The following is a 22,842-nucleotide window of genomic DNA, read 5'->3' on the forward strand; positions in this document are numbered from 1 at the left end:
AAAATCATTATTTTACCACTCACACATGTTCCTAACACGTATGTCTATTTTGGAATAAGGCTTCCAGAATTTAATTTAATTATCATTAATTATTAGGTGGATAGTAGGGATTTAACATTAACAAAATATTTTATAATATTGATAGTAATATACACAAATCAAAATTTGAGATTTATCTCTATAGTAGTTATGCCCATTTTGTCCTTTTATCTTGGATTTTATCAATTCCTTTCTAATAGCTTGACAATTTGGTATTCCCATTTTGTAAGGCAAAAAGTTAGATACAATTGACTAAGAAAAATTGAAAAATTAAAATATAGAAGGAATTAAGTAGAAAAATAAATAATTGTGAATGCTACTACAAGGATTATAGGTTGTATGTAATCAATGGAATATTTTAATGGTGTGGTTTAAAATTTATTAAAAAAAAATACATAATATTTTTAGGGATATGAGTGGAATATGGATTTTGTCTTTAACTGATATATATTATTATTTTAAAGAGTGTAACAATATTTTCGATAAATATATTAATATTAATATTGGTTGAGAATGTAGAGTTAAAAATAATAACCATCTAAAATTGGAATTATAAGTTTTTCTTTTTTTTTTCAGCTCAAAGATCTATATTAATATATAAAATATTTGCAATGCATGAAAATTATTGGGATCCCAAATTATCTTAGTTTGCCTAGAGGAAAATAGATGGGATATAAGTTGACTTACTTCAAAATTAGAAGAAAAATATTTTTTTGGCATTTTTCTATATTACAAAAAGGAGACTTGATAGCCATTGTCAAAATAACAGCGGGAACATGTAAAGACATACATTATAAAATTGTAAATAGAGCTTGAATATTATTATCCGCGTACACAACTACAAAATTAAAGTAGATTGCCAGGTGCAAGCTGAGCTCAGTTTCGTGGAGGTAGTGGATCTCTTCGTAAGATAGTAGCCTCGATGTGCTCCATGCACTCATCCATGAGTTGATATGACAAATGTAATTCGTTCATGCAAAGGAGGAGTTCATCTCGGATTTCATTTTGATCAAAATGGACCTTTACCAACAAACTCTTAGTATGCCAATAGAGGTCATGAGTGTGTAAATACTGAGTCTGCTAGAATCAAGGACTCCCCAAGTTAGGGATCCATTTTGAAACCAAAGCCATGACCTTGGTGTATGAAAAAATTTCCCTTTTTTTCTGTGAATTCTTGCTCGAAAACAGAAATTTCCTGTTGAATTCCCTGTGGGGTGCATTCCCTAAACCTATCGGTAGATACATCGGCTTAGGCTTGAACTTGGGCATTGTTGTAGGCTCCATAACCTCCAACATCTCATCTTGAACGAGCTTATTGGTGGGACATGATGGATATAATAGAGAGTAGACAAGATAGGTGTGGGATAAGGAGGGAGAGATTGTTGAGTGAGAGAGAGGAGACTCAGAAGGAGAATTACCACACGAAGACTCAACGAGACAAAATCAATGTAAAAGAGGACTAGTTAATAGGATAAAGAGGGACCCCCCTAATAGAATTAACCTTCACCAATTATAGTAGAAAGAAAATCCAACAAAGTTGAGAGAAAAACACCATGCACATGTATTATATACATGTTGTGTGTCGCATCCCATGAATATGTCTAAGGAAGGAGGTTGATGAGAGAAAATATGGAGAGCCCAATACTGGAGTCCCTAACGCTTTGGAAGTTCCCACTGAGCACTATTGGTGACCCCTACCAGAGGACAACCTTATGCTCATGCAAATAAAACCACTAATAAATGAGAGAAACAACCCCCGCTAGGAGGATAACCTTGCACTCAAGAATAAGAATGAGGGAAGGGGCTGAGCTAGGAGGACTTGGTCCTTCATATTACAAAGCTTAGGCCAAACGGTTGGAAATTTCCTTGACACACAAAAGGATACCAGGTTGGAACTGGAACCTGCTAATATCAACAGCAAAAAATAATGAACCTAACCTCCTCATACCAAATTGATATATAAAAGTAACTCTAATTACTTTGGGAATTCCAACGATGTCAATGGTGACCTCCATAGCTAGTGATGTATTCATTATTGAGTAAATTTGAGTGTGCGCATAAATTTTTTGATGAGATATTTGAATGAGGAGAATAAATGTGTGTTAGTTCATGGTGATGCAAGTGATGTGGGAGGGCATTCAGTGCCATGCCATCTCTTGAATTCTCATGGGGTGGCAGCTAGAAGCTAGCCCCTCCTTATGAGACACCCCCATCAGGGATGAAACCACAGGGTTATGTTCCAAATAAAAGTGTGTGTACACACACACAGAAATATATCACAATGGATATGTATAGGGAAGAATGTTGAAAATAAGTGTGGTAAATAGATTTATGGGTGACAACAAATTTTCTTGTTTAGAGTTGTTAGGGAATGGTCAAATGGAAATGCATCAGTAAGGTATCATTGGGAAATGCATGCTTCTTAAGGAAATTGGATGTCATTAATCTTAGATAAATATCAAACAACTGTATACTTCACCCTTTGTTTGATTTTGATTTAATGGTTTTGAAATGTTAGGGATGTTTTAATTTTTCAATTATTAATGTTTTCATTTCATATATATTGTTTCTTGAGGGTGACAAATTCAAAAAGAGGTAATGCAGGGTTAAAACAATGTTCAATGAGAGAAGATAATAAGGATATGCATAAGATGGATTGAAATATTAAATGGTCAACCTTGCTCTAAGGATGTCACCTCTTGAAGAGGGGAAAATGGTGAGAGAAATACAACCAGTCGATTAATTTGAAACAAATAGTGCCACCAACTAGTGTTCTTTGTAAGCTCTAACATGATAAATGGGAAAATTACATCTTCGTTTAATAATTACCTTAAGGTCATTTTCTATATTCACTAGTTGTTATCTTATAGGAGTAAGATTGGTTTTATTACGATCATTATTCTAGAAAAAATAATGTAATTACTTGGATTATTGTATTTATGTTTTGAGTTGCCATTTTATAGAGCATTAGGTTGTGGATAGGCATCGAGTAGTGCATGAGAAGAATCAAGATGTACAAAGTTCCCCTTATGCATAATAGTATATACCTAGAGGCCTTGCTATAAATGTTAGAAGAGACCATTAGATATGAAGCATTATATATAATGTGACAAACTAGACGAGGTAACCTATTGAAAGAAAGAAAATGCTAATTATTTAGTGTAGATTTGGAGAAATTAAAAGTGATCAAATTGAGAAAATATAAGTACAATTCAAAATTGGAAGAAGTAATTATATACCTAAACTACCCTCGAAAGGTTGTAAACTTGTTATTAGAATGGAAAGGTAGAAAAGTTAGAAAGAGACAAACATTTTAAGAAATGAAGGAAAGTTTCTATGGTTTCCACCTAATGTTAGTAGTATTTATTTGATAGAGTTATCTAAGGAGAAATTTACAAATTTTCTAATGATGGTAATGAATGGTTATCATTGTAACCATGACCAGCCTAGAATGAGTAGACGAACATAAAATATTAATAATTAGATACTTAAGTGAGTGAGTGGAAGTTTCACAAAAAAGTATAAAAATTCAATGAGAAGTAATCACTTATCCTATAACATGGGCGGGGTATTTTGTATTTATGAATATTCCATATTAAATAACTTAGCACTATTGTGGAATCACATATTTTTGTATAAAACATGATAAGGATTACTATAAGATTTAAATAAGGATTATGCATAGTCCTAGATGGTCCAAATTGGTGATATCTAAGTAGGGTGATCACTTGCAATCACAAGAATATGGAATTTTCTAGGACTGAAAATGTATTTTGAAACTCAAATGACTCCCTTGAGGTGCATACCTAATTAATAGCATGGAAGTGCTATTGGAACTATGGAATGTAGTAAATCCTAGAGAAAATTTATGTACAATAATAAAGGGGTCATTTTCTCAAATGGAAAGCTCTCTTAAAGATATTAAGTAAATTGAGTAACATGAATGATGATTAGAGATGATTGGTGAGGGTCATAGTAATGGCCTGTGTAATTATAAGGTGTCAAAGGTATGGAATTGTGAACTGAAAACATTTACAAGTGGCTAAGGGTATACTAGGAGAAAGGCTTAAATTATTAAGAATAACCATGAAGTGTAAGAAGAAATTTTGTGGAATTCTATAACAAGATCTTGAGAAGGATTGTGCACCAATTGACAAAAGAAATTAGAATAAACTAATAGAGGGTGTAACTGATTTAAGTGGTCTCATTGGTTTATGAGTGGATTGATGATATACTAAGACTTCATATATGTGAGCTTATAAAGTATGTGTCATTAGAATTAAGAGAAATTACTACCAAGAACACCAAAGCATATAAAACCTTTTTATGGATAATAATGGTAGCAATGGTTCCAAGAGCTTCAAATTCTACACCAAAGATAGTATTTGACAACCCAACAATGAAGGGGAAGAATCCCTAGTCCAATTTAAAGAAAGGTACATATGCGAAAAAAATATCAAGTGATATTTAGCTAGCAACTTGAAGAGATGAACCAATCTTTCCAAGAGTGAACGATGACAATTAATAGGTGATGGATAAATCATTGGGGCTTAACCATCCCTTAGGGAAAATGGATTAAGCATGACCATAAAAAATCTTAGACATTTATGACTTATTGTTTACATGTTATTAGGTATAATGGCCTTAGAAAGAATAACAAAAGATGAAAAGTGATGAAAAAATCATGTGATTTAATTTTTATGTTGATGATTTAAGGAATGATGGTAAAGTTAGTAATAGCTTAATGATGAATTTTACCAACTTTACCTAAGCAAGAAAGAATGCACGGCTAAATAATAAAGCTCAAGTTGGTTACGCTTACTTCGAAAGCTAATGGTGAACTTAAATAAGGCAAATATATGAAAACTTGAGCATATCGATAATGTGACTTATCTAATTCTTATTGAAAGAAAAGGAAATGATCATTAGGAAATAATCTGTATGTTGATGAGAACTTGACATTCATAATATTGATGATCCCAGAGGTATGTTTAATGATGTTATTACATTAAATGTAATAGTTGATCTTAATTGTTTATGTAAGCTAATGAATTTGATTTTTTTTAATGAACCATGACAAGAAAACTTAGGATGTTTTGTTGCTCTCCATGTGGTATGTGTTGAGATGATTATCATCTTTATGGTGTTATGCTATGAGGTTGTGTTAACATGTGGATTCATTTATTATGTTGATGTAATGTTATGTCTGTGAAATATGTTCATGCTATGCTATTATGGTATTCCATGATGTAATGGCATGTGGTAGTTGCATGTAGTTTTTATGATGGGATGTATAATGATGGCATGCATGAGCATGCAATGCCTTGTTACTCACTATGTTGTAGTTCTCATGATGACATGCGAGAGTTAACATGTAGATTATTTTCTATGAGATAATGATGTTATGATTATGTTGTACTACGAAACAACCCCCTCATTTATGAATAACAATAACTAAGGATAGAGATATAAATGGGGACCCTTTTTAAATTTTTTGTAAGTTTTAACCCTGTACAGAAATTACCTGCATACGAATTCTTAAACAAAGAAAATAAACAATGCGAGAGCATAACCCATAAAACACATATGCACAGAGATTTTTCCCTGGATCCCAAAACCGGGACTACCAGCTTGATTTTTCATTATGTTCCTTTCAATGTTACAATACATATTTATACATGCCGAAGCATCCAATACCATGGACCGAAAAACCATCGCGTCCAATACCATGTGCGAAAATCATGCACAAAACCATAGGTAGGTTCGCCCAACCTAATATAGGGTCCAAAAAAAATTTTCCCGGGGCGCTGCCCCGGACCCCATAGAGGGGGGCTACCGCCCCCCTCTAACCCCCCGTTTAACTACGTAGGTTAGTCGTGGAAAGAATATAAAACAACCCAACAATCTCCCACTTGTTGTTTTCTTTCCACAGGAGAGCTTAGTCATTTTTCCAGCCCTGAAACACCGATTGTTTCTCTACACCAAGAGAACTTCTCAGAGCTCACAGATTTTGTCAATGCATCTGCAGTATTCTTCAAAGTGTCCACCTTTACCAGCAACACCTTTTTGTCTTCTATCATATCCCTCACAAAGTGATACTGAACATCAATGTGCTTTGTCTTTGAATGATAAGCAGGGTTCTTTGCCAAGAAAATTGCACTTTGGCTGTCACAGTCTATTCTTATAGCTCCCTGTATTAACCCCATACTTGAACACAATCTCTGCAACCAAACTGCTTCCTTGCTTGCATGAGTGGCTGCCATGTATTTTGCCTCTGTAGTTGATAGTGCCACTACAGATTGTTTCTTACTCATCCAACTGACTGCACCTCCAAATAGGTTAAACACATACCCACTTGTAGATCTTCTCTGATCCAGATCTCCAGCCCAGTCTGCATCAACAAAACCATGAATATCCAACACTCTGTCCAATCCTGGTCTTCCTTGGTAGCACAAACCATAATCACTAGTGCCACGCAAATACCTGAAAACCCGCTTCACTGTTGTCCAGTGCTCCTTCCCAGGTTTTGACATAAACCTGCTCAATACTCCCACTGCATGTGCAATGTTTGGTCTAGTACAGACCATTGCATACATCAGGCTACCGACTGCACTTGCATATGGAACACGGGACATGTCCTCTTCCTCTTCTTGTGTCTTGGGACACTGTTCAGCAGATAACCTCACACCTACAGGAATAGAAACCTTCACCGGTTTACTATCCTGCATATTAAACCTCTGCAGTATTGTCTCGACATACTTCCTCTGGTTTAACCAGAGCTTCCTCTTTGCCCGATCTCTTTTAATTTCCATGCCCAAAATATAGTTTGCAGCACCAAGATCTTTCATGTCAAATTTGGAGGACAATTGGGTCTTCAAATCCTGGATAATTTCTTTGTCATTTCCAACCAGCAACATATCATCCACATACAAGACCAGATAAATAACACAGTCACCAATTAATTTAAAATACACACAATGATCTGCTTTGCTTCTGGTGAAGCCAAGTCCCCGTATAAATGTATCAAATTTCTGATACCACATCCTTGGTGACTGTTTTAACCCATACAGAGACTTCTTTAACTTGCATACCAGTTCTTTCTTACCCTTCACCGCAAAGCCTTCAGGTTGCCTCATGTAGATTTCCTCTTCCAAATCCCCGTGAAGAAATGTTGTCTTCACATCCATCTGTTCTACCTCAAAATCAAAAGTAGCAGCAACAGATAAAAGTAATCTAATAGAAGCTACCTTGGCAACAGGAGAAAAAATATCACCAAAATCAATTCCCACACCTAGGAATAACCTTTTGCTACCAACCGAGCTTTGTATTTCTCCACCTTTCCTTATGCATTAGTCTTCTTCTTGAACACCCATTTGCTGCCAATGGGTTTCCTTCCAGCCGGCAACTCTACCAGATCCCAAGCCTCATTTTTGTGCAAAGATGCCATTTCATCAACCATGGCCTCTTTCCAGAGTTTTCCATCCTCTGAATCCACTGCTTCCTTCACAGTTCTGGGATCATCATCAGTAACAGACAAAGCAAAATTTGAACTGAAAGCAGATGGACTATACCTTTCTGGCTGCCTTCTTTCTCGACCTGATCTTCTCACAGTCGGAGTTTGTGGCTCTTCATCTTCTGATTCCTCCTCTACTGCAGAGTCTGATTCTTCCTCCTTTGGCTCAAACTCTATCTTCTCAGGTTCCTTTGGTTGGACTTCAGATTGAATAACATCTTTTACCTCTCTGAACACCACATCTCGGCTGTACACAACCTTCCGTGTGACTGGGTTCCAAAGCTTATAACCCTTTAAACCATCCTTATACCCAATAAAGATGCACTTTTCAGATTTACTATCCAACTTGGTTCGTTTCTCCTTTGGAACATGTATATATGCATCACATCCAAATACCCTCAGATGTGAAAGAGAGGGTTTCTTACCAGTCCATACTTCTTGTGGAGTCTTATCCTCCAACGCTGATGAGGGTGATCTGTTGATCAGGTAACGTGCAGTATCCACTGCCTCTGCCCAGAATTCCTGTCCTAACCCGGCACCACTGAGCATGCTTCTTGCCCTTTCCATCAACGTCTTGTTCATTCTTTCTGCGACTCCATTTTGCTGAGGTGTATATGGAGTAGTCTTCTGCCGTGCTATACCACACTTCTTACAAAATTCTTCAAATTCCTTGCTGCAAAATTCTCCACCATTATCTGTCCTCAGCACCTTTATCTTCTTCTCTGTCTGATTTTCCACCAGAGCCTTAAATTCTTTAAACCTGTCAAAGACTTCAGATTTCTTCTTAAGGAAATATATCCATGTATTCCTTGAGAAGTCATCTATGAATGATACATAGTACACAGACTTACCCAGTGATGGAACCTTCACAGGTCCAAACACATCACTGTGCACAAGCTCTAATATCTGTTTCGTCCTCTTACCACCAGAGGGGAAACTCACTTGATTCTGCTTCCCATACACACAATTTTCACAGAAATCAAAATCCAGAGAGCTATCATTCATACCTTCTACCATACCTTTACCATGAAGTATTCGAAGGCCCTTCTCTCCAATATGTCCAAGCCTTTGATGCCACAACATGGTCTTCTCTCCAGAGACCACTAGATTTTCTACTCCATTTTCAGGAACCATAGAACTATTGCACCCATCAACAACAGTGCTACCTTGCAGCTTGTACAGAGTTCCAATCCGAACTCCCCGCATCAATATCAGTGCTCCTCGAACCATCTTGTAGGTATCTTTCTCGAACACCGTCTTTACACCTGCATCATCCAACTGTCTTACAGAAATCAGATTTCTGGCCAATGCAGGAATATGTAGAACACCCGGAAGTGTTCTAACCCTTCCACCTTGCAACTTCAACTTTACTTTTCCCCGACCAATGATTCTAGCCTTCCTATCATCTCCTAAGAAGACATCACCACCATCGTATTTCTCATACTCGCAGAGCCACTCTCTATGGGGAGTGAAGTGAAAGGATGCACCTGAGTCAATCAACCATGCCTCATGATCTACATGTGTACTTGAAGAAGCCAAGTACACATCCCCACCTTCATCTGAGGTGGTTTTCGCCTCTGCAGAAGGAGCATCATCAGATCCCTTTCCTTTATCAGGAGCTTTAGATTTACAATCCCTTCTGAAGTGCCCTTCCTTTCCGCATTCCCAGCACACCACCTTTGTAGGTTTTCCTGGAGATTTAGATCTCCCACTCGATGACTTATTTTTGTTTCTGTTCTGGGACCGTCCTCGTACAGACAAGGCATCGCCATTCTGGTTGTCCATATTCTTCCGTCTCATCTCCTCCGTCAGCAAGGCTGAGACTATTTCATCAAACTGCAAAGCAGTTGCATTGCTACCTATTGCAATAACCAGACTATCCCACGAATCTGGTAGAGAACACAATAGATTGATGCACTTATCTTCATCTGAAATTTTAATATCAACAGATAATAATTGACTTACCACAGTATTAAACGCATTCAGATGCTCTGTCACCGAGTCTCCATCTTTCATCCTCAGGTTATACAGATTTTTCCGCAGGAACAGTTTATTCACCAGAGACTTAGATTGGTACAAAGTCCCTAACTTGACCCACAAAGCCTTTGCCGTAGCTTCCCCTGATACATTCAGTAATACTGAATCTGAGACACACAATCGTATTGTGCTCTTTGCCTTCCGATCCAATTTCTTCCATTCTTCATCGGTCACTCCCGATGGTTTAGTACCCGGATCTACCGCGATCCACTGATCTTTATCGACCAACAGATCCTCCATCTTGAGTTTCCACAACTCAAAACTCTGACCATTGAACTTCTCAATCTCGATCTTTCCACTGCTCGCCATCTTCTTTCACCACCAGAATCGATCTCGCAGATCTCCCACTGAACAGGGTCTACCACAGGCCCGAGCGAAACCCCTCAGCAACAAAGGCGTCCCCTTGAAGCCAAAACAGCTCTGATACCAAATGTAGGTTTTAACCCTGTACAGAAATTACCTGCATACGAATTCTTAAACAAAGAAAATAAACAATGCGAGAGCATAACCCATAAAACACATATGCACAGAGATTTTTCCCTGGATCCCAAAACCGGGACTACCAGCTTGATTTTTCATTATGTTCCTTTCAATGTTACAATACATATTTATACATGCCGAAGCATCCAATACCATGGACCGAAAAACCATCGCGTCCAATACCATGTGCGAAAATCATGCACAAAACCATAGGTAGGTTCGCCCAACCTAATATAGGGTCCAAAAAAAAAATTCCCGGGGCGCCGCCCGCCCCCCTCAAACCCCCCGGACAGGGGGGGCTGCCGCCCCCCCTGTGACCCCCCCGCTGCGCAATCGGCGCAACGAAGGGGGGCTTCCGCCCCCCGTTTAACTACGTAGGTTAGTCGTGGAAAGAATATAACACAACCCAACATTTTTAGGCTTAGGATAATAATGCCTAAATCTAAGAAAATACCTAGAAAACCTTGCAAAACGACCTAAGGATTAAATCCTCATCGCAAATCGCACTTTCCCATGTGACTGTCATAAAACACCTCTCAAAAATTGCGATGTGCGATCAAATCTCCCGCTGCAATATCCCGATCAAAAGCACCTTGTCATTTCGCAAATCACACTTCGCAAACCGTACTTCGCAAGTAATTCAACTATGCCTTTACAATGTCCATTAGCGATTTGAGAAATGTGATATTTCGATATTCGCAATTGCATTTCGCTTTATAGATCTAGTAATGCTATATTGCATTCATTTAAAGATTGTGACGTGCGATTAAGAGCGGTAAAGGATGTGAAATAATTACATTTTAATATCAAAACGAACAAATTGACAGGTTAATAAATATTTAGCGGCCCGAGGAAAGATAATCATTTTCTGAGTTATGGGTATTTAACATCGAGTATCTCATTAAACCTTTCTCATGATCCAAAGTCACTTCAGAGAAGCTTTCAGTCTTAATTACCCGATACGTCTGCGCTGATATATCTTGTCTATTTCAGGCAAGCTACAAAAGACATGTCACTAAGGAAGGTGATGCAAAAACAAAGCAAGTAGAGCATCGTTGAATCTGAGTTTACAGAGATGGCTCCTATTTTCTTTGATACAGTTTGCGACACTGTCGGAGCCACAACAGCTTGGGAGGTCATATACGATAGGCTTGAGGACGAACGTCCTAAAATCACTGTCACGAGAGAAATGGCTGACTCAACAAGGCCTTTGGGACTTCAATTCAGGGATGCTTCCTATTCTTTCCTTAATAGGATAGGAGCAAGAGCTAAAATATTCCCATACATGGATATGATCAGGTGGGTGATTGAAAACCTCATCATTGAAGATAGGCAATTCAAGAATTCAAGAATGGAGCTCATAGGTTCGTTTAGAGCATAGGACTTGAAGAAAATGTACCACATACCTAACCCTCAGGATAGTATGACAAGACATTTGTGGCCAACTTCGCAAAGAAGAACCCGGACACCTTAAAGTTGATTCAAGGTTGGAGAGTACTGGACAACAAATTCAAATATGAAAAATTGGGTATGTATGCTATAACCTCTTTGGAAAACCCCTACAACTATGCAGTAGCTATGTTATGTAGATTATATGGGTTACCCAATAATACTAAGTTTTCCATAGAATGGATCCCTCTTATTGATGTCTATGTTAATTCCCACATCATGAATTGGGCCTCCATCCTATCCGATAACCTAACCACCATTATTACCGAATATGGATAGAAGAGAGCCTCCTCTCCAAACAACCTTCCTCCATTCTATTTTAGTGCCTACATTATGGACGCCACCTATTTTTGCACGACATTTCCGACCATGGGTTGGAAATGGACCTTACAAGACCCCTACCTAATCCATCTCAATCATAAGAAAATATGGGAATCACATTGTATACCCCACTTCTATAAAATATGTCATGTTGTTGTTTTTCCCCTGCATCAAATAATTTTCAATAAGAAAGCCCCCAGGTTTTCCCAAGAAGCCGCAATAGACCTGCTAGCTGTCGGCAAATATTTTATTGAAGAATGGTTCACCTACATTAGGGTCTTTGGTAGCACAGCAGACCCACATGTCCTTCCTTTATATGTTTCTGATAAATTATTCGCAAGATAGATTGCCTACCATACCGTAGGAAAAGGCCTAACTAAAGTTCTCAAAGACAGCAAGAAGCTATTATGGCCCTCTTTTCCTGTCAAGTGTGGTTCTTTTGCTTTAGCAAATTTTTTTCATGCTACTAAGGAGTCAGCAAACATGGAAGCCCTCAGGCTTCATTAATTGTTGAGAAGGAAATTTGATCCAGACAAGGTGGCATATAACATCACTATTGTAGTAAATCTCAAGCCATACAACCATGATGATAATGATTTTGAAGACTTATTACAATCGACTGAATCCTTCGAACAAGTCTTCGAATGGGCTCAAGCGAACCTAAGTGCTAAAGGTTTTGATAAATTTAGAGAATTCAGAAATGAAAGGCTCGAAGTAATCCCAATGCACTTATTAAAAATTGGAGATAAGCCCACACCCTGTGTGACTGTTAATAGTGAAGGACCTAGTTCTCAGGTAGATTCTCATATAAATATTGATGAAACACCAGATACAGGGAAGGCCAGAGACACAGATAATATAACTGAGTCCAGCAGGAAGTCAGCTGAGAAACAAGTTATGATCACCCCAACTACAAAAATCAGTTCAGAGGTCAAAGGTATGGAGCAGGAATGGGATCAGTTTAATCAAAAACTGCAAGACACTCCCAAACCGACAAATACCCAAGAAACAGTGGAGTGTAAAACTCATCTTCATGTTTAGGAGAATACAGAGCCCAAGTCTTTGGATGAGCAGTCCAATCCTATGGATGAGCAGGAAACAACATCCCAGTAGAATGATATTATCCCTGCTCTGCCCACATCAAAGATTGTCTTGAAGGTGAACGAAATTCTGCCAGTTGATGTGTTCTACAACCCGCTCCACAAGGTTGTGGTTAGAAGACAAGGAAAAGGAAAAGGGTAGCAACACCTGAGCTCCCACCTGGAAATGAGCCCAGCTGAGAACTTGACTAGATTGTCACAGTTAATGGGAGCATATGCAATGGCCACCATAGACAAAACTGCCGAAGTCTTTACTTTATTGGTTTGAGGATTTTGCGATCTATGCTTTGTGTGTTATTTTCTGGAGTCATCACATTCATGTTTTCAGAATCGACGTTTCTAACCCTCCTCTGTGGTTCATCACCAGGATAGATCCATGAGTGAAACATTCAGAACTCAAAGGTGAAGAAAGGTGAGATCTGACTTCTTCTTTGCAATCAGTGATCTGAACCGTTCTAATGCACGAACTTCTTGTAATTTCTCCCTTCCTTACAGGTTGAAAATTATTGATTTGAGGCTTCTGCGTTCTATGCTTTGTGTGTTATTTTTCAGAGTCATCGCATTCATGTTTTCAGAATCGACGTTTCAAACACTCCTCTGTGGTTCATCATCACAATAGGTCCATGAGTGAAAAAGTCAGAACTCAAAGGTGAAGAAAGTTGAGATCTGACTTCTTCTTTGCAATCAGTGATCTGAATCGTTCTAATGCATGAACTTCTTGTAATTTCTCCCTTCTGTACAGGTTGAAAATTATTGCTTTGAGGCTTCTACGATCTATTCTTTATGTGATTTTCCGGATTCATCGCATTCATGTTTTCGGAATCGACATTTCAGACCCTCCTTTATGCTTCATCATCAGGATAGATCCATGAGTGAAAATGTCAGAACTCAAAGGTGAAGAACGGTGAGATCTGCGAAGAAGTCAGATCTCGCCTTTCTTCACCTTTGAGTTCTGAATTTTTCACTCATGGATATATCCTGATGATGAACCACAGAGGAGGGTTCGAAATGTCGATTCCGAAAACATGAATGCAATGACTCTAGAAAATCACACAAAGCATAGATTGCAGAGAAGAAAGGTGAGATCTGAATTCTTCTTTGCAATCAGTGATATGAATCATTCTAATGCACAAACTTCTTGTAATTTCTCCCTTCCGTACAGGTTGAAAATTATTGATTTGAGGCTTCTGCGATCTATGCTTTGTGTGTTATTTTATGGAGTCATCGCATTCATGTTTTCAGAATCGACGTTTTGAACCACCCTCTTTGGTTCATCATCAGGATAGATTTATGAGTGAAAAATTCATAACTCAAAGGTGAAGAAAGGTGAGATTTTACTTCTTCTTTGCAATCAGTGATCTGAATCGTTCTAATGCACGAACTTCTTGTAATTTCTCCCTTCCGTACAGGTTGAAAATTATTGATCTGAGGCTTCTTCGATCTATGCTTTGTGTGATTTTCCTTAGTCATCGCAATCATGTTTTCGGAATTGATGTTTCGAACCCTCCTCTATGCTTCATCATCATGATAGATCCATGAGTGAAAAAGTCAAAACTCAAAGGTTAAGAAAGGTGAGATCTGTGAAGAAGTTAGATCTCACCTTGCTTCACCTTTGAGTTCTGACTTTTTCACTCATGGATCTATCCTGATGAAGAATTGCAGAGGAGGGTTCGAAACATCGATTCCGAAAACATGAATGCGATGACTCTAGAAAATCACACAAAACATAGATAGCAGAAGCCTCAAATCAATAATTTTCAACCTGTACGGATGGGAGAAATTACAAGAAGTTCATGCATTAGAACGATTCAGAGCACTGATTACAAAGAAGAAGTCAGATCTCACCTTTCTTCACCTTTGAGATCTGACTTTTTCACTCATGGATCTATCCTAATGATGAACCACAGAGGTGGGTTCGAAACGTCGAATCTGAAAACATGAATGCGATGACTCCAGAAAATCACACAAAGCATAGATCGCAGAAGCCTCAAATCAATAATTTTCAACCTGTACAGAAGGGAGAAATTACAAGAAGTTTGAGCATTAGAACGATTCAGATCATTGATTGCAAAGAAGAAGTCAGATCTCACCTTTCTTCACCTTTGAGTTCTGACTTTTTCACTCATGGATCTATCCTAATGATGAACCACAGAGGAGGGTTTGAAACGTCGCTTTTGAAAACATGAATGCGATGGCTCCGGAAAATTGTTGAAAATAGCAACAAGAAATGCTAAAAATAGCATTGTTATAAATAGCATTTCAGGATATACTCCAACTCTGTTGGAAATAGCAAAAAATAGAAATGCTAAAAATAGCATTGCTATAAATAGCATTTCAGGATATATTCCAATTTTTATTTGTCCTTGAATCAAAATTGAGAATTAAAATTCGAATTTAGTCTCACTAGTTGTTTGAAAAATAATTAATTAATTCATCTTGAGTTAATTAGTTGGAGAAATTCAAACATGAAGTCTTTGTGAAGACATGCAACAGTTATCCCTTTGATTGAGGAAGTTATCCCTTAATTAAGGAGATAAGGATGAGTTGTATTTGAGTTGTAATTAGTTAGCTCAGTTAACTGAGTTAAGTCCAGTTAAAGTAGTTCCAAACAGTTGGAGGAACTAATTGTGAGTTCAGTCAGTTAATGCATGCATGCATGCAACTAGTGTTCTCCGGATAACTGAATATTCTCTCATAAATAACTCATGCATTTCAGTTCAGACAGAGACCCAGTTGAGAATAAAGACAGGGACATTGTACTATCAGTTGGAGGAATTTTCCTATAAAGGAAACTCATCCATGCAAAAGGAATTAACTCCTTCAGGATTGCGCAGTTATTTCAGAAGTCAGTGTTGTGTGTGAGGTGAGAATCACAAAGGTTGCAGCTGGAGGACCCATGAGAAAATGTGCAAGGAAATAGGAGGCTTGGAAGGCAGAGGAGAAGGTTTGTGAGAAGCCTTGTTTGTCTGTGAGCATCAGTGAGAGATTGTACTGAGAGGTGGATAGCTTGAGAGCTAATGCTTTGTGTAATCCTGAGATATTTCCACTTGTATGATAATACAGATAGCGGGGTTTTTAGCTGAGGCTTTCCCCGGAGTATTCTTCTGTGTTTCATGTGTGATTGAATCTTCTTCTCTGTTATATGTGTTCTGGTTGATCTTGCTCAAAATCGATTCAGATTCCGCAAGTTTTATTGTAGAATTAGATTAAGTATTTTGCTTTAGTACATTGCGTAATCAGATTATTCTACAGTTTCTCTACAAGATGTGTAGAGAGCAAAATTTCTACATGGTATCAAAGCTAGCTGATCCATAGTGAGAATTTCTCCATGGTATCAGAGCTCGCTGATCTATAGAGAAATTTCTACATGGTATTAGAGCAAAGGTGATCAAAGTGGAGAACAATATACAAAGAAGGGAGATGTTCGAAGTTTGAAGTTCTTGATTGTAGGTACAAAATCGATTTCTTATCACATGTCAAAGTTCATCAATGGCATTCAATGGCTTGAGACTCGAGTATGCCCTCGATGGCAGCTTGAATTACATAGCCTGAAAGGATTGCATGGAAGTGGTATTAAAGGACAACGATTTGAAGGATTTCATTGATCAAGAAGTCCACAATCTAGCAGCGGCTAATGCCCAAGAATTGGCAGAATGGAAGAAATGTGTGGCGAGAGCGAGGAGGATTCTTCTGGAGGGAGTTCGAGACCATATTGTCTCGAGTCTCCATGGGAAGGAGACTCCATTTTCAATGTGGAAGACATTGAAGGATCTATATTAGAACAACAGTGACCAGAGGAAGCTGGCGCTGAAGGACAAGCTTCGAAAAATCAAGTGTGAAAAGGGCGACACGATTTCTACATATCTGAACAAGCTCACCACCTACAGAGATGAGATTGGAAATGTAGGAATCACGATAGTCGATGATGACATGGTGATTCTTGCTCTCCTCGGTCTTCCTAAGAGCTGGCATAGCTATCAGGACTCAGTGAATGGAAGAGAGAAACTGCCAGATTAGGAACGACTGTGGTCAGATCTGATGCAGGAGGAGATCAGGAGAAGCAGCAGAGATGGTTCTTCATCCAAGGAGGATGAAGAAAATCTATCCTTAGCCAGTCAAGGAAAGGGAAGGAGAAGGATTCTCATTCTAAATCGAGTTCTTCCCATGGAGGGAAGAAGATTAACAAATCTAAAGTGAGATGCTTTAATTGTCATGGGGTGGGCCATTATGCAACTAATTGTCCATTGAAGAAATCCAAGAAGGGATCCTCGAAAGGATATGAAGGTGAGGCATTGGCCTCTCAGTTTGAATTTGATTTTACCCTCTTCGCATGCATCGTTTCATCGATGATGGGTTGTGGTTGGTTTCTTGACAGTGGAGCCTCATTCCACATGACGGCGATAAGAGTTTGTTCAGCACCTTGGAGGAGAAAGACCTCCAGATGCACATACAGATGGGTAATGATGAAAATTATAGTGTTTCAGGAGTGGGCACGGTTGCTTTTCAGAGGGAGCATGGAGCTTTTATCACCTTGACAGATGTGAAGTATGTGCCTGGACTGAAGAAGAACTTGGTATCGATCGCGATGTTGGAGGACAAAGGCTACGATGTTGTCTTCAGTAAGGGAAAGGTTTTCCTTAGACACATCACCACGGGACAGGTGAAACAGATCGGTTCACGGGTATAGAACTTGTATGCTCTTGAGGTTCAAGATGCATGCAAAGCCTTGAGGAGCAAGGCCAATGTTAGAGACTTGGTGGTTGAGAGGGAGAGTACATTACCTCTCAACAGGTATCCCCAGAAGAAGTCTTAGACAATTGTGGAGGAGCCACAATTGGATATGCTGAGAAGAGACCAAGTGGAGGCATCCACTCATGAAGAGACCTCCAGTATAGGGAAATTTCAAGCCAAGTGGGCAGATGGATCACATGCATCCATACCTCCAAGTGTGAGGTGGGGCGATGTGAAGTGATAGTCCCATGAAGGCTGAAATAGGGGCAGGATCCTTGGGGTACCCAGCCTCTTTGATTAGACCTTGCTACGGGAGCCCCGACGAGGAGTAGCAGGACTGGTTGGGTGGGGAGAGACAGATGCGAATGGAGTGGCAGAGGGAGCTTCAGCATCAGAGGGTGTTTCTAGCCCAACAGGGAGGTCAATTGGGAGATCAGTTACATACTTCTCAGTAACTGAGTTGTAGTGCAGCATTGGGAAACACGATGCAACATGATGAGAGGAGGTGCAGTGCGGTTGCAGTGTTGGGAGATATAACCAGCAGCAGCACGGATGCAGCAGGAGGAATCAGTGTGATTGATGTGGTCAGAGATCTAAGTGACATAGGCTAGAGCAGTCAGATACTGAAGAGCACAGTGGTGCAGAGTTTTCAATCGATAGAGGCAATAGCAGTCAGATACTTTGATGACAGAGGCATCATTCTGATTCAAGTTGGATATTTTTTGTGTTTCTAGAGTTGTTGGAGCAACAACACTTGAGAGAAGTGTTGCATGCAGAACATTCCAAAGGTTCAGGATCGGGTTCTAGTTGAATGCCTTTCTTGTTGAGAGGGAGTGTTGAAAATAGCAACAAGAAATGCTATAAATAGCATTTCTGGATATACTCCAACTCTGTTGGAAATAGCAAAAAATAGAAATGCTAAAAACAGAGTTGATATAAATAGAATTTCGGGATATATTCCAATTTTGATTTGTCCTTGAATCAAAATTGAGAATTCAAATTCAAATTTAGTCTCACTAGTTGTTTGAAAAATAATTAATTAATTCATCTTGAGTTAATTAGTTGGAGAAATTCAAACATGAAGTCTTTGTGAAGACATGCAACAGTTATCCCTTTGATTGAGAAAGTTATCCCTTAATTAAGGAGATAAGGATGAGTTGTATTTGAATTGTAATTAGTTAGCTCAGTTAACTGAGTTAAGTCCAGTTAAATTAGTTCCAAACAATTGGAGGAACTAATTGTGAGTTCAGTCAGTTAATGCATGAATGCATGCAACTAGTGTTCTCGAGATAAATGAATATTCTCTCATAAATAACTCATGCATGTCAGTTCAGACATAGAACCAGTTGAGATTAAAGGCAGGGACATTGTACTATCATTTCGAGGAATATTCCTATAAAGGAAACTCATCCATGCAGAAGGAATTAACTCCTTCAGGATTGTGCAGTTATTTCAAAGGTCAGTGTTGTTTGTGAGGTGAGAATCACACAGGTTGCAGCTGGAGGACCCAGGAGAAACTGCACAAGGAAATAGGAGGCTTGGAGGGTAGAGGAGAAGGTTTGTGAGAAGCCTTGTATGTCTATGAGCAGCAGTGAGGGATTGTACTGAGAGCTGGATAGCTTGAGAGCTAAAGCTTTGTGTAATCCCGAGATATTTCCACTTGTATGATAATCCAGATAGTAGGGTTTTTAGTTGAGTCTTTCCCCAGAGTATTCTTCTGTGTTTCATGTGTGATTGAATCTTCTTCTCTGTTATAAATGTTTTGGTTGATCTTGCTCAAAATCGATTAAGCATTTGCAATTTTGATTGTAGAAGTAGACTAAGTATTTTTCTTTAGTACATTGCATAATCAGATTATTCTACAGTTTCTCTACAAGATGTGTAGAGAGCATAATTTCTACATGGTATCAAAGCTAGCTGATCCATAGTGAGAATTTCTCCATGGTATCAGAGCTAGCTAATCTATAGAAGAAATTTCTACAAAAATCACACATAGCATAGATCGCAGAAGCCTCAAATCAATAATTTTCAACCTATACGGAAGGGAGAAATTACAAGAAGTCCATGCATTAGAACGATTTAGATCACTAATTGCAAAGAAGAAGTTAGATCTCACCTTTCTTCACCTTTGAGTTCTGACTTTTTCACTCATGGATCTATCCTGATGATGAACCACAGAGGAGGGTTCGAAACATCGATTCCGAAAACATGAATGCGATGACTTCGGAAAATCACACAGAGCATAGATCGCAGAAGCCTCAAATCAATCATTTTCAACCTGTACGAAAGGGAGAAATTACAAGAATTTCAAGCATTAGAACAATTCAGATCACTAATTGCAAAGAAGAAGTCAGATCTCACCTTTCTTCACCTTTGAGTTCTGACTTTTTCACTCATGGATCTACCCTGATGATGAACCACGGAGGAGGGTTCGAAACATTGATTCTGAAAACATGAATGCGATGACCCCGGAAAATCACATAAAGCATAGATCGCAGAAGCCTCAAATCAATAATTTTCAACCTGTACAAAAGGGAGAAATTGCAAGAAGTTTGTGCATTAGAATTATTCATATCACTTATTGCAAAGAAGAAGTCAGATCTCACCTTTCTTCACATTTGAGTTGTGACTTTTTCACTAATGGATCTACCCTGATGATGAACCACATAAGAGGGTTTGAAACGTCAATTCTGAAAACATGAATGCGATGACTCTGGAAAATAACACACTGAGCATAGATCATAGAAGCCTCAAATCAATAATTTTCAACCTGTACAGAAGGGAGAAATTACAAGAAGTTTGTGCATTAGAACGATTCAGATCACTGATTGCAAAGAAGAAGTCAGATCTCACCTTTCTTCACCTTTGAGTTCTAACTTTTTCACTCATGGATCTATCATGATGATGAACCAAAGAGGAGGGTTTGAAACGTCAATTCCAAAAACAAATCTTGGTGTTGTCTTGGTTGCAAATCCAAATGCACTCCCAGCAAACCCAGAAAAATGTTTGCCTAAGTATAATCCTGACGATGCTCTCCCAGCCGAAGAACATCTCATTAACTTTATGTTAGCCATGAATCTTAATGGATTTTCACATGAATATGTTGTAATCAGATTGTTCCCTTATAAATTTCCAAGGATCTGCTGGATCTTGGTATTTTTCCCTTCCGGCAGGTTCAATAAGGAACTAGGATACTTTTCAAGAAGTATTTCTTGCAAAATTTGGTGATGACAGGACCATAGCATCCTTGATCAATGATCTTTCTAACTTAAAAGATAATTCAGATGAAAAGATCAAAGTCTTCAACTCTAGATTTAACAAGTTGTTAAATAAAATCCCAGCTGCCTTAAAACCTGCGATAGATGTACAAATAGAATGGTACATATCGTCTCTTCCTTCTAATATTGCAATCTTTGTAGATAGAGCCAATAAGGCTACCCTTGTAGAAAACATGAAAGAAGCCATGTCTGTAGAAAGAAGGATTATAGCTTTGGAAAAGAGATCACAAACAGACGAGAGGAAGTCAAAGAAAGTAACATTTAAAGATGATTCTAAAAAGAAAGCTTCAAAGGACCCTTTCGATCTAGAAGGCCTTCAGAAAGTGTTAAAAATGATGTCTAACGAAATGGTCGAAATCAAGAAGCAAGTCACAGAATCCTCTGCCCCCAAGAAACCTTTTCACTCATTTAAAAGAAATACTTCTTCTACATCTCAACCCCTGAACACCATTTCAAATTATGAATCTGATCAAGAAGCAGAAGAAGATTCCTGAGCCGAAGAGGAAGCCAAAATAGAAGAAGTTAAATTAAATGGAATGTGGGATTTCATCCTCCCAAATGAAGAAAAGGCACAAGCTATGCCAGTGACTACTAGAAGTAAAAACTCTCCTAACATGTCTATCACAAATCAGAAACAAAAAATTGTTACTCTTGTAAAGGAGAAAACAGTAACTAAGAAATCTAAGACTAGTCAAACAGATCCTATTCCTCTAGATCCCCCAAATACTTCCAAAACATTGGTAATCTCAGATACAATGGAATACAACATAGTCGAAGACATGAAAAAGACTAGAGAAAACATCTCATTGCATGAACTCACTAAACTCAAATGACAACAGAAAATTTTATTAAGAGAAATAAAAGCAGCTCCTGTATCTCCTTTTCCATCTACTGTAGTTACTCAAGCTGCCTATGATATGGGAAATCCTCCATCATCTTCCAACAAAGTAGATCCTTCATATTTAGTTCTAATTGGTGATAGGTCTATTTCTCATATTCCTCCATTTCGGCTCACTTGTGAAATTTTCAATAGAAATGTTCATAACTGCCTGGTTGATTCAGGAGCCTCTTCAAATATTATGCCAATAGCTATGTGCACCAAATTGAAAATTACACCTCAAAAATCTGCAGTACACATAGTTCAATATGACAAGACGAAAGTAGAGGTACTTGGGGAAATAGTATCAGTTTCAATTAGGCTTTCCTCTAATCCAAAATTTTCCCAAATTATTGATATTTTAGTGGTTGATATCCCTGAATTTTATCGCTTAATCCTAAGTATGGATTGGTATGAAAATTTGCACGGTTACTTCACAACTGATTAGTCTCACATGTGGTTGCCACATAATAGTAAACCAAACCAAATCAGGGTAGACCGAGAAAATTTCATGAAATATACACTCACTAACCTTTAGGGAAGCAATGAACCTATTGCCTTCACCAATAACATCATTGGAAATTACTCGGCTGAGTCATTTTTGGGATCCTTTAATGCTCAGAGTTCTCCCTTTCTAGATAATGTCGTAGTGTCTCAAATAGAAAAAATTTCACAAACAGATGCTTCCAAATGGGTAAATTCAGTAGATAAAATTTCAAATAATTCTTTGTTCTGGACTCTCTATGTTTACGGTTCCAAATCTGAAGATGAAGCAAGCACAGGATGCATTTTGAATCAATCCGCAAGGAGAGAAAACCATGTTAACCTGCAAACTCGAATTTCAATGCACTAATAATATCACTGAATATGAAGCATTGATCCAAGGACTGTATAAAGCCATTGATCTTCATGTCAAATACCTGTGAGTCTATGGCAATTCTGAAATAATTGTGAAGCACATAAGAAATACAATTCATTGTGTTTCTGAGCACCTTAAACACTATCAATCATTAGCCC

This window comes from Pinus tabuliformis, chromosome 4_2, assembly GCF_031772625.1.
Source record: "Pinus tabuliformis cultivar Carrire ecotype Pingquan chromosome 4_2, CPIR1, whole genome shotgun sequence".
Lineage (NCBI taxonomy): Eukaryota > Viridiplantae > Streptophyta > Pinopsida > Pinales > Pinaceae > Pinus > Pinus tabuliformis.